The sequence below is a fragment of the Phascolarctos cinereus genome, unplaced genomic scaffold (genome assembly GCF_003287225.1).
Source record: "Phascolarctos cinereus isolate Bilbo 61053 unplaced genomic scaffold, phaCin_HiC Scaffold_1;HRSCAF=81, whole genome shotgun sequence".
In the NCBI taxonomy this organism is placed as follows: domain Eukaryota; kingdom Metazoa; phylum Chordata; class Mammalia; order Diprotodontia; family Phascolarctidae; genus Phascolarctos; species Phascolarctos cinereus.
This window is the reverse complement of record NW_027555514.1, coordinates 98,869,832-98,882,387: the sequence shown is the minus strand read 5'-3', so window position 1 is coordinate 98,882,387 and position 12,556 is coordinate 98,869,832. Positions and strand designations below refer to the sequence as shown.

At 38.5% G+C, this 12,556-nt stretch overlaps 2 pseudogenes across 1 annotated transcript in view; both read right to left on the bottom strand.

The window, feature by feature from the left end:
- LOC110216329 (TRPM8 channel-associated factor 2 pseudogene) overlaps window positions 1–12,556 on the bottom strand; it is a 45,902-nt pseudogene that overhangs the window by 10,356 nt on the left and 22,990 nt on the right. The gene's annotated exons all lie outside the window — the stretch shown is intronic.
- Window positions 475–12,556, bottom strand: part of LOC110216216 (TRPM8 channel-associated factor 2 pseudogene) — a 28,500-nt pseudogene continuing 16,418 nt past the window's right edge.

Below are 12,556 nucleotides of genomic sequence, written 5' to 3'. Positions count from 1 at the left end.
CATTTACTTATTTATTGCATTTCATTCATTAGTACTATAATCCAGTCATGGTAATGAAGGCCAGAATTAAGCTGGTGGCTGTATGAATGAAGATAAGGGGAGATGTTTTGGAGGTAGAATCAATAGGCCTTGGCAAATATTGGATATGGCAATGAGAGAGAGGGAAGCATAAAGGATGATTCCAAAGCTATGAAGGTCATTTACCACCTTTTAAAAATCACAGATAAAACAATTCTCCAGTTAGCCTTCCTCAACTCTTGATCTACTCTTCCACTTGGCAAAATGATCTTTGCCAATCTGCTTCCCTCAAAACACTGCTATAAGGATATATTTGAAGGGTGTTTATTTCATGTATGTCTCTTCAGTTAGACTAGAAGACCCTTGATGGTAGGGTTTATGCACGTTCTTTATGGTTGTCGCTGCTGTACATATAACTGATACATGGTACAGAGACACATACCAGGAAGACAATACTCATCTGACTATGAGTGGAATTTGAGGTACCTTAATGACCTTGAGGAAATCTGTATCTGCAGTGTTTCCAGTGAAGTACACACCAGATGCACTGGTCACTTGGCTCCCAAAGAAGTTAGTTAGAACTTTGTCATGACCAGTTTACCTTGCCCAATGCCAAGCTTGGCCTGCAATGAGCAAAGCCCCGCCATTCTTCACAATTTGAATCAGTTCTTTAGCCAAGGTGCTGTTATGGGCATTAATGCAGTACACTTCCCAGGGAATTTCCAAGGATATCCATGATCTGAACATCCACCCCATAATCACAAAGAATACTGGTCAAAGCTTCTACAGATTTGTACACCCCAGCGGCACCCCCTTTGGAGGATGGAGACAGCTTACAGCACTGAAGAGAAAGGGGCCAACCTAGAATGTTCTAGGTAATCCTTATGAGATAAGACCACCATGAGGCCTTGGCCATAATAGGAGGCAGCAATGAGGACTCAGCCCTTGTTATTAACCATCAATGGGAAGGCAGATTCAGTAACAAGCAGGAGTTCACAAGGGACCAGACCGGTGGAGCGGTCCCAACCAGGCCCTTAAAGGCATCTGAGGGAATGATCACGGTAGCACTTTTACCTGCTACAAGGAACGAAGCAAAAGTTCAGTCTGGCAACATAGGAAGGGCCCCAACCTCCCAGTAGAGCCTAGGGATGAAGCTAAAACATCATCGCTTCATTTGGTTCACAGTCATTTCCTTGGCCTTGTGGAAATCATATTCTAACGGTAAGAAAACCAAATCAGACTCAGCCAGCCCTAGGATCTCAGCAGATAAATGGACCTCAGGAGACGTGATTTTCCTCCCATAATACCCCGCACATTTAAGTATGAAGCGTTGCTCAACTCATCAAACACACTGTCTCTACTAAACCTTCACTGAGTATAGAGAAGACCTAAGGCAGGTACAGGGTGGGGGAATGAAAAGAAAAGCAAGGCATTTGCTTCAGTCACAGTCCCAGGCATCCAGGCAACAGCGACTGACTGGATCAAAGAACTCGATTCCAGAAGGGAGAGCTAGGCAGGACTTCCTCGGGCTGGGCCACTGCGTGTGTGTGTGTGTGTGCACACGCGTGTGAGCTGCGTCCCTTCCTAGTTAGCTACTCTCTCCCCGACTGCTCACTATTCCACTCCTGCCCCTCTCTGCTCTATATCACAGTAAAATGAAAATATTCCTATATTTGAAGCCTGAGGTCCCCAGTTCAAATTTCAGCTTTCCTGCTTACTACCCATGTGACTTCAGACAAGTTCATTCATTTCCCTGCTCCTCGGTTCCTCATCGGCAAAATGAGAGGGCTGGAACAGATAGTCAAAGGATATGAATAAGCATTTCCCCAAACCCATCCTACCAAGAGCCATACGAAAAAATGTCCCAAATCACTCATAAAGAAATGCAAAGTAAAGCAAATCGGATATTCCAAGTTCAAGAATATCAAAGTTGACCAAAAAAAAAAAAAAGGAGAAATGATAAATGCTGAAGAGGCTACAGGAAAGCAGGCACATTAATACACTCTTGATGGAGTTGTTAATTGGATCAGCCATTCTGAAAAACAATTTGGAACTATTCTTCCAAATTAACTAACCTATGCATATCCTGTGACCCAGCAATACCACATTTATAACCCCCCAAAAAGAGGGAAAGGAGTCATCTGTACACAAATATTTAGAGCAGCACTTTTTGTTATAGCAAAGAACTGAAAACTAATGGGGTGCTCATCAATTGGGGAATGATACAAATACAAATGATCACACATGACTTAAAGGAATAACTATTATGTCATAAGAAATTATGAAGGAAATGATTTCAGTAAAACTTAGGAAGATTTTTTTTATGAATTGATGATGGCTGAAGTGAACGAAACAAGGACAACAATTTATACAATAACAACCCAATGAGCTAATCAACTTTGAAAGACTTTTAAGAACTCTGATCAACACAGTGACCAACCATGATTCCAGAGAACCAGTAATGAAGCATGTTGCCTAGATGCTGGCAGAGTAGTGATGGACTCAGATTAAAGAACGAGATAGTATTATTGTATTTGGATAATATGGAGATTTCATTTGCTTGACTAAGTATATTTATTACTACGTTTTTGTTTTTCTTTATTTTTCTTTTCAAATTTGGGATGAGAAGAGCAAGAGAAAATTATTTTTTATTCATTTAAAAGTAAAATTTAATTTAAAAAAAGAATGAAGGGGTAGGATTAAATAACTTCTAAGGTTTCTTCCAGCTCTATATCTATGATGCTATGAGATTGTGTTATCAGGAATTTTATTGATCTTGTAATTGGCTATGTAATGGTCTTTCTTCAGTGCTTAGCTCTTTGATTTCCCTTTAGCACTGGACATTTCTGGTCACTTCTTCCTTACAATTTTTCTCTCTTTTTGTTTCTGAGATACTGGTCTCATGTTTCTCCCACTCCTTGGACCATCATTAATAGACTGTTAGAAATGTTCAGCATCCCTAATTCACATATGAGTAAACTGATACATGGAGAGGTTATATGCCTTACCTTAAGATTACATAGAAAGATACTAGAACGAAAGGGAGTAGAACTCAGGCCTTCCAAGTCCCGGCACAATGCTCTTCCATTGTCGGCAAGGACCATTACTATTCTTTAATGCGGTCATTGCTTCATACCTCACTTACACATGGTGCAATGATGTCTCCTTGGATATACCAATTAGTACAGTTTGTGAAAACAACACTGGACCAGGAGACCAGAGACCCAGAGTCTAGTTTCATTTCTTCCATGAACTAGTAATGTGACTAAGGACATAAAATAAAGTCTGTGATTCTCCTACAAAAAAAAAAAGGGGGTGGTGTGGGGATGGTGTGTAAGCCTTTGAGTGATAAACTCTGAGATGAAGAAGAGGAAGTTGGCAGTTGGGAGAGATTCAAAGAATTGAAGGCAGAGTAGCAAAAAAAAAAAAGGGAGGCAAGCTCTAAGTATTTTCTAAAGAATTACTTCAGCAACTTTTAGTACCTCAGTCTTAAACCTAGCTACAAAAACTATTCTATTCCCTGTAGATGCATAATTATATGTTGTCATACTCTTAAGCACCTTCTATCATACACAGACTCTAACATCAAACAGATTCTTTTAATGTGGTAGGATGGGAGGAGAGAGGGTACTCCCATTGTAGAGACATTCAAAGACACTTTACCAAATCATAGAATTTCAGAGTTGGAGGGAACTGGATACTATCCAACATTATCCTTAACTAAATAGCAATTCTTTCCTAACATCATGCTCAAGTAGTCATCATACTTCTGCCCGAAAGTCTCCCTTGAGACAGTGTGTTCCACTTTTGCACACCTATAATTGAAAGGAAATTTTCTTCCCATAGACCTCCTTTTATTTCTACCTCTTTTTATTTTCACTTCTGTCCTTAGGGGAGCACAGTAGGTATGGTTCCTCTTGCCCATGACAGCCCTTTAAACACTTGGAGATAAAACTATTGTGGTTCCCCTTGTCCCACAACACTCCTTCATGTCCTCTTCTCCAGGCCAAACTTTCCCTACTCTTTCAACTGATATTTAATTAGTAAGATCCCATCAATATCCTGACCAACCTCAAATGGACATATGGAAGATTATCAAAGTCCTTCCAAAAATGTGGCTTCCAAATTTAAACACAATTTAGCAGATGAGGTCCAACTAAAACTACCATCCCTCTTGTTCTAGATATCTATTTATTTATTATTGCATCATCCTAGGATAGCATCAGTTTTTTTTTATTTTATTGATATGCTACATAATTGACTAATTTTGAATTTGCATTCCACCACAGCCCCCCAGATTTTCTTCATTTAAACTAATATCAAGTCACAGTTTTCCCATCAGGCAGTTGCAAAATTAAATGCCTTAATCCAAGTTAAGGATGTAATTTTTATTTGTCTTAAATTTCATCTTAGATTCATAATATTGTCCAAGTCTATCAAGACCCTTCTGAACCTTTACTCTGCTGTCTCTATTAGCTTTTTCTCTTACCTTGAAGTTATCTACAAATTTGACAAGCATGACACCTACACCATTACCCAATCATTGATGAAAAATGTTGAACTCACATTTCTGTCCTGCAAATTTAGACCAGGGATCAGAGGGAAAGAGAGACACTGTCACTGCAGAAATGGCAATGAAAACATAAACCTGAAGAATTTACAAAAACAAAAACCAGGAGGGTGCGATAGGGTGAGACTCTTCCTCCTTACTCTCTGTTGGCCTTGTCTAGATATGAAATTGTAATGATCAAATTTGATCCCAAAGAAGAGATATGAGAATGTACCTCCAGGCATTTTTTCAGGCATAGGAGATTATGAACGTGGAAAATTGCATATGATGCTGGATTTGGTTGAGGTGATTTAGTTAATTTTCCTGAACTGACTTTTTTTTTTATACTTTATTATAAGGGATAGATCTCTGGAAGGAGATGGGGAGAAGAATATATTACAGGATAGAAGGTGATATAAAAATAAAATTTAGCAATAATTGTAAGTGCCTTCTATGTTTCATTAATTCTATGTGGACATGCCTCTCAGAGAACTGACCATGAGCTATGATCCATGCCAGCACCATCTGATATGCAACTGTAAGTTGAACTTCAGACACAGGTCATTGCCTAGCTCCTCTAATGGTAAAGGATTAGCTTTTGAGAACTGGGGAGGGGTTATCAGGGAGTATGAGAAGAGGGGAGTGATCTCTTTATCTGAACCAGTTATTCACAACCATTACTTACCAATTGGAAAACCTGCATGAATATGGACTCTGAAGCAGCCTAGAAATTCAGTTCAAGACTCCCTCGGACAGTTCAAGAGACTAAGGCACCAGTCATTCTGACTTTTCCCTGAGTATCTCCACTAGCTGAATTCACAAAGAGACAATAGACCCTTCAGCTATGCTGCAGCACCACTCCCATGAGTCTTAACCTGGCTCCTACTGCTTACTGTACCCTCCCAAATCTCTTTCTGCCAGGTCAATGACACATAGTCAAGCCCGAAACACTGAGAGCTTCCTTAGAGTTCTCTAACAGGCAGCTCAGGACAGGCTGACATAGTCCCCAGAACTGTTTGAAGTCAGTTACCCCCGGCCTCTCCCCCATTTCAGTACTTGTGCTGACCTCCTTACCTAACATCTAATATTGATGTTGCAGTAAATTGGTAGTATTTTACAATGTAGTCACATTGTAATATCAGGTTTATTGAGCACATTTTGATCAAAACAAAATGTTACTGTCATCTTTACATATCCCGGAACTCATTTGCTTATCAATTTGTCAAATATAAGTTTTCGAGTTTGGTCTTGACAATGACTTGATTAAGAGACTCCATGATCATAATCTCCCAGGCTTATTTAATCTTCACTGTATGTATTTGGAGAGATATTTAAGTCTTTCCCTTATGCCAATAGTTCTCCGCAGTTGAATCATTGTGCAAATGACGAAAATCTCATCTGCTTTTAGATCAAATAACATTCCTCTGATGTTCTTTATACATCTATAAATAATGCTTAAGATGCATCTTCCACAGTCACATAAATGCATAAATCACTATTCTTAGCAGCCTTGTTGAGATCATGATTATGAAAGTTATCTTTTCCACAGTCACCATAGCCACTGGTTTATCACTTGCCCAAACAAATATGACCCAATTGGCATCATTTTCAGTGAGGAGTCATGTGATTCAAGTTCATCTGTATTGCTTCTCTAAAAACAGAAACTAAAATATTCCTCAGAAGATCTGAATAATAATTTAAAACACAACTATAAAAGTCTCCTCTGTGGCATAACCCCAATAATTCAAAGCTGTTCGTTTGTTGAGAAGTCTTACCAAGTACAAAGCCAAAACGGTTTAGAGAATATGCCCATACCCAGGTGTATTAAATGTAGGAAAATGCTGATGGGGGGGGGAACTTCAAATAAATACAACACTAGGAGCCCATTTTATTTTTTATATGCATCAAATAGGAGATCTGCTTTGGTTTGGTTTTAATCTAGGGAGGGAAGTAATTTGTAATCTGTATGTGTAAATGGAGGTGGGGGAGAAAAGAGGAAAGGAAGGCAAGGGGAATAAGATCATTTCTTCCAGGCCTTTGGAGACTTATTTTACACTAAACACCTGTGATGGGTGGGCCATGATTCATTCATAGATCTGGTTTTACATTGTGCTGATTTTTAGAATTCGGAAAAAACCTTGGGTCAGCTGCTGCACGGCCAAAGGCAATACTAACTGTCCTGCAGAGCAGTCATGATCCCAGTACATTCAGGAATCTCTCTTCCTTCAGCCGGACAAGAAAGTACATTCATTATGTTTTGAGGAGCCAGATAGTGAGAAGATTAGGTGAAGATACATTAATTTCATTAAGTAAAATTATCCATGTTCCTATATTGTCTACATTCCCTGAGCTTCATCACATAGTGCTGAAAATCCCGAAGCTCAATTTAACTGAGTTCTGCAGGATTAAAAAGGGGAATTGTTTTTGTTTAATATTCTAAAGCTGAGAATTTCTATGGACAATCCTTATCTTTTTTTTAGTCACTCTAAACTAAAATATAGGAGCTTTTAGTATAGTTTCATGAAATGAACCTATGTCAGCAGCTTTATGGAACTTTGAATATAGTAGTAAAAGTTTGTTGAATTTAATTGAACTCAACATGTGTTTTTTCATTTACTGATGAGTGAAGGCCATGTATAGCATGCTGTTCCTATGTTGCAGAAGTTTGTCCTGGCTTCTTGTTTAGATGTGGACACAAGAGAAGTTAATGATCTAACCTTTGGATTAATTTGGACAAAGGCCCTTATAAGGATAGTTCTCTTTTCAATCACATTTCTTGTGAAAGAAAGGAAGTATTATAAACTCTACTTACAGACCTGTGGCAAATCTTTATTGGCTGGAAAAGCTTTTACCACCAAAGGTAGTAACCTGCAAACTGTATATAATGTATTATCTATTAACTTCCTAAGACCTAGAAATTAAACAAAAAGACTCTTAACAGATAAGGCAGAATATATTTGAACAGGCCTTACATCTCAAGTGATTTCTTTGGTGAAAGGTCCCCCCAGAATGTGTGGTAGCCTGTCATACACGAGTGTACACTCTGTGTTCTGACCATATGTTACAGGTGGTCACCAACTTGTGGGTAGAGAAAAATAATTATTTCCAGTGTCTTTGTAAAGTGGTTTTGATTTTAATTACTGTAGTCCTGGAGAGTAAAGTTATACGTTTCTCTGCTGATAGCCTTTCACCACTTCTTCACAATGACTTCTTAGTAACATGCTACAACCCACCCTCATCCCTAATGATCTTTTTTATTTCCTTTGGAATGATCAATCCTTTCTTTCTGTTCTTCTAAGACTATAGCGTTTCATGACACAGAGTCAAACAATATCACCAGAATAGCAGTTAGAAAAAGAAAGGCTTTTGTTTCAGAGAGGATGTCGTCAGAGAACACACAAAACACAAAGATGAACTGGGCACTTGACAAGAGTGGCAGCCTGAATACGTACACTATTGGCACTCTGAGGACATAAAGAAAACTCTAGTTAAGTCCCAGCACATAGGATATATCCCCTTAAGCAAACTTTTGGGAGGATATACACAAGAGTCACATAGGATGGGTGTTCGTGGAAAATTGTTGGAAGAAACAGACCTATCTATCCATTTAAGTGTTTTGGCACAGTCTTCTAATCAACCTAAATATTAATGAACATTAGGAAGATTTATAAATGAATAATAATAGCTAATACTTATACAGACTTATTATGTGGCAGGCACTGTGCTAAGCACTTTAACAACAGCAACAACAACAATAGCTAACATTTATGTAGCACTTACTATGTGCCAGGAGAACAGCTAACTACCGGTATAGTAGATAGAGCACTGGGCTTGGAATCTGGAATATCTTCAGAAGTTCAAATCGGGTCAGACATTTATTAAACCGCGTGACCTAGGCAAGTCACTGAACCCTATTTGCCTCAGTTCTTCATTTGTAAAATGGGCTGGAGAAGGAAATGACAAACCATTTCAGTATTGCCAAGAAAACCTCAAATGGGGTCATGAAGAGTCAGACACAACTGAAAAGACTCAACAACAACACATGTCAGATACTGTGCTAAAAACTTCACAATTGTCTCATTTGATTCTCACAACAACCTTAAGAGGTAGGTGCTATTATTATCCTTATTTTACAGATGAGGAAACTGGGGCAAAAAGAGGTTAAGTGACTTTCCCAAGGTCACACAGCTAGTAAGTATCTCAGGATGAACTCAGATCTTATGGACTCCAGACCCAGCATTCTACCTACCAGGTCACCTAGCTACCCATTAAGAAAATGGGAAAACAAAAAACTCGTTTTGTTTGCAAAAACAACAGTGAATCAAGTACTTCAAATTTGCCTACACTTGACAATAAAATTGAAGCAAAATGTTACTATCCACTTGACAAGATGGAAAAATTAGGTTTTGTACTGAGGTATCATGCCTATTGCTTAAGAATTGGATTCATGTTTACTCTATAGTTACACAAAAGGATAAAACAACGATTTGTTGGCATTCAAAGAGAAAACAGTAAGAATTCAAAACCCATCAATTTTTGCTAATGAAAAACTGAAGGAACAAAATGTATTTGTAATTGCTTTTCAAATTGCTCTTAGCTAGATGCCATTTCAGTTGCAAAGGAGAGCAGCCCTCTTATGTAAAAAATCAAACAAAAAATATATATATATATATATAACAATAAACTTTGCCAGTATCAGAGAAAAAATATTTTGATTCTCACACATATGGAGCAATCACAGACATTTTTGAAAATCTATCTTTCTTTATTCTGGGAAAGAGACAAATTTCAGTACTAAGTAAGGTGAGGTTACATTTCATTAAAAAAACCAGTATTTTTGCGGGGTAGGCATTTTAAATGATGAAACATCGCCCTCTTGTGGAATTTAAGGATATTGCCGCTTGTTGTCTGGGTTGTCAGCAGTGGATCTCCATTACAGACCTGGATATCCACAGACAAGGACGAAGATAACACGTCAAGAGAAAACTAAGCAGATAACTCAAAAAAAAAAAAAGAGAGAGGGACCTCTAGGCAGCCCAGAATGTCCCAGAATCTGCAGGAACCTAAATCTTTCAGCAGTAATGCAGTCCAGATTCCTTCCCCTCTTTGAGGGAAGAGTCAACATTATTTTCATCTTTGTCTCCCCAAAGCAAAACTGCCTTACTCAAGGAGGCATTTACTAAATATCGGTTCAATTGCTTGAACTGGTTTAGCTGTATCACTAAAAGCACTATTCTTAACACACTGCATTAACAGGTACATATATGTTCGTCTCCCTTACCCTCAACCACAATATTGTTGTTTGTCCCTTGTTTTCAAAGAGAACCGATGACATCACAAATGATGTCTTGACACTTGGGTGAACTGGATTTAAGTGAGGCAAAATTGGACAAAGTTATCAGCCTCATTCGTTCTTCCAGAGTCATCAAAGTCCACAGGCAAACAAGAGTTAATTTTTTGTATTGTGGGTGTGTGTTTGAATACATATACACAAATGTGGATGAATCCAATAAGCTACCTGTCCAATGGGGAAAAGGAAGAAAACAGATATTTATTAAGTACCTACTATGTAACAGGCACTGTACTTAGTGCTTTACAAATACTATTTCATTTGATCTTCATGACAACCTTGTGAAGTATATGTTATTATCCCTCCCATTTTATAGTTAAGGAAACTGAGGCATACAATAGTTAAGTAACTTGCCCAGGGTCACACAGCTAGTAAGTGCCCAAGGCCAAATTTGAACTCAGCTCTTTCTGACTCCAGACACAGCACTCTATCCATTGCTCACCTGGCTGTCTCTAAAGAGCAAATTATAGTCCGAATAATAATTCTTTTTTCATCTGCTTTATTTATTACCTACTGTTAATGGTCAAGTCTCTTTTGAGATGCTATCCTTGAGAAAGCTTTGTAGTTCTGGACCTCAAAATAACTAAAAAATATATCACCATTAAACATTTGAATAAGCTTCCCATCAATAGGAAACCATTTTGTTGTTTAGACTCTGAAGAGGACATATTTATTTTATTAACAACAACCTTATGTGAGCATCTATTTCCTGTTTTATACCTCTTTTATTGATGATATTTTCTGGATCACCTAAAAAAAAGGTCCCTATTGCTAGATGTGTTACACACTCTTGTAGAAGTGTAACCCTTCAGGGCTATCCAGAGAACCCTAAAGGGAGATGTGATAGCAGGGCTTTGAGGACCCAGCTTGCCAGTGTAAGTGGGGATTGGGACAGTATTGCCCTAGCATGTGCTACACAAATGATCATGAGAGACACCTTGCTAGAAGAGAGCTTCTACCAAATGAAACACTTCTTTAATATTCTATTATAAACCTAACCACCCAGAAAGACCAAACACATACAATATTTAAAGTAAAATCTTGCATAAAAGCACTAGTATTTAGCAAATTACAATCAAATGAGTTAATTAACAAACAATAATGTGCATTTATTCTATTCTTTTTCAAGTTTATTTAAAGTTTTGTTTTGTTCTGTCTCTGAGCTACCTTTGTTTCTCTCTCTCTTTCTTCCCTCTTTCCTTAGTTGTCCTCCACATCGTTCCCTCTCCCTCTCCCTCTCCTCATCCATTCCTCCCTCTTCATTTCTGATAATTTTACTGAGTATAAGGCAATACCAGAAAGTTATCTTGTTTTACATTTTTCTGATTACTAGGGAAATGGAGAAAATTTTCATTTCCCATGCAAGCCTAGGAGTTGTAACAACCCTACCCCACTTAAAACTGATGCCTTTGTCAGGTGAGAACTGACATCAACTGATGTGTAAAGTAGAAGGTAACAAGATCTGAACTTCCCTGTTCAAAAGGTGTTTCAACTCCAGCTCAAGGAAGTCTAGATTGGTTGAAAAACTTAATTACACACTGTGGGTGTTCTATAAAATAACAGACCAACTTAAAACAAGAAATTTGAGTGAATGACTAACTAGGAGAGAACAGTTCTAGCCAAGCCCCTGAGAAGTAATCACTTAGGGGCTTAGAGGAGGGTGGAAAGAAAAGCATCTTGACCTAGGTTTCCTTTCCCTACCAACCTTCCCTTGGAAGAAGGAGAACCTTGTGAACTTCATACGATTAGAGCACCTAGAGTTTTTCATTAAGTCCTAGCAGTATTCCTAGGACAGCAGCAGCTGGCAAAAACAATACCTGTAACAGGAGGTGAGCTCAGACTGGATAGGATGAGGAAGGGAAGCTTCAGGGCTCTACAAAGAACTCAGCAGAAAAGCTAAATGATATTGTAAAAGAATATCTTCAGGATGCCCACAAAAGGTCTTCCAGAAGCTGTTACCCCCTTGCCACATGTGCTCTATAAGCTTGAACCTACTTTCCCCTATACTGTACCCTATAAGTATTAGTGGAAGAGAGCATCACAAACTTGGAGGGGAGGTAGGGAATGGTGTTTTGTACTAACTGTCCTACCACTCTAACAGCTTATAGAAGCTAAGTATGACTGATGCTGTTATCAACCAATAATAGTGGGAAGAAGAACACCCAGTCAGGGTTCATGAGCTACAGCACTGGAAAAACCATACTGCCAACCCTTCAGGGCTATCCAGAGAACCCTAAAGGGAGATGTGATAGCAGGGCTTTGAGGACCCAGCTTGCCAGTGTAAGTGGGGATTGGGACAGTATTGCCCTAGCATGTGCTACACAAATGATCATGAGGAGTTTGCATTTCTTCCTTTTAAAACAGTCTGTTGGTGTCTTCCTGTCTACTGGCTGCTTCCTTACTATGTATAAACATACATGTGTCTCCCTCACCTTCAAAAATCTTCACTTGATCTATCCATCTGTGCTAGCAGTCATTCCATATCTATTCTCCCTTTTGTACCTAAACTCTTTGAGAAGTCTGTTTCCAATTGACACCTCCATTCTCTTTCTTCTAACTCTTCTTGACTCTCTGGCAGGCTTCTGACATCATCATTTGATTGAATCTGCTCTCTTCAAAGACTGAGCTTTGAATCTGAG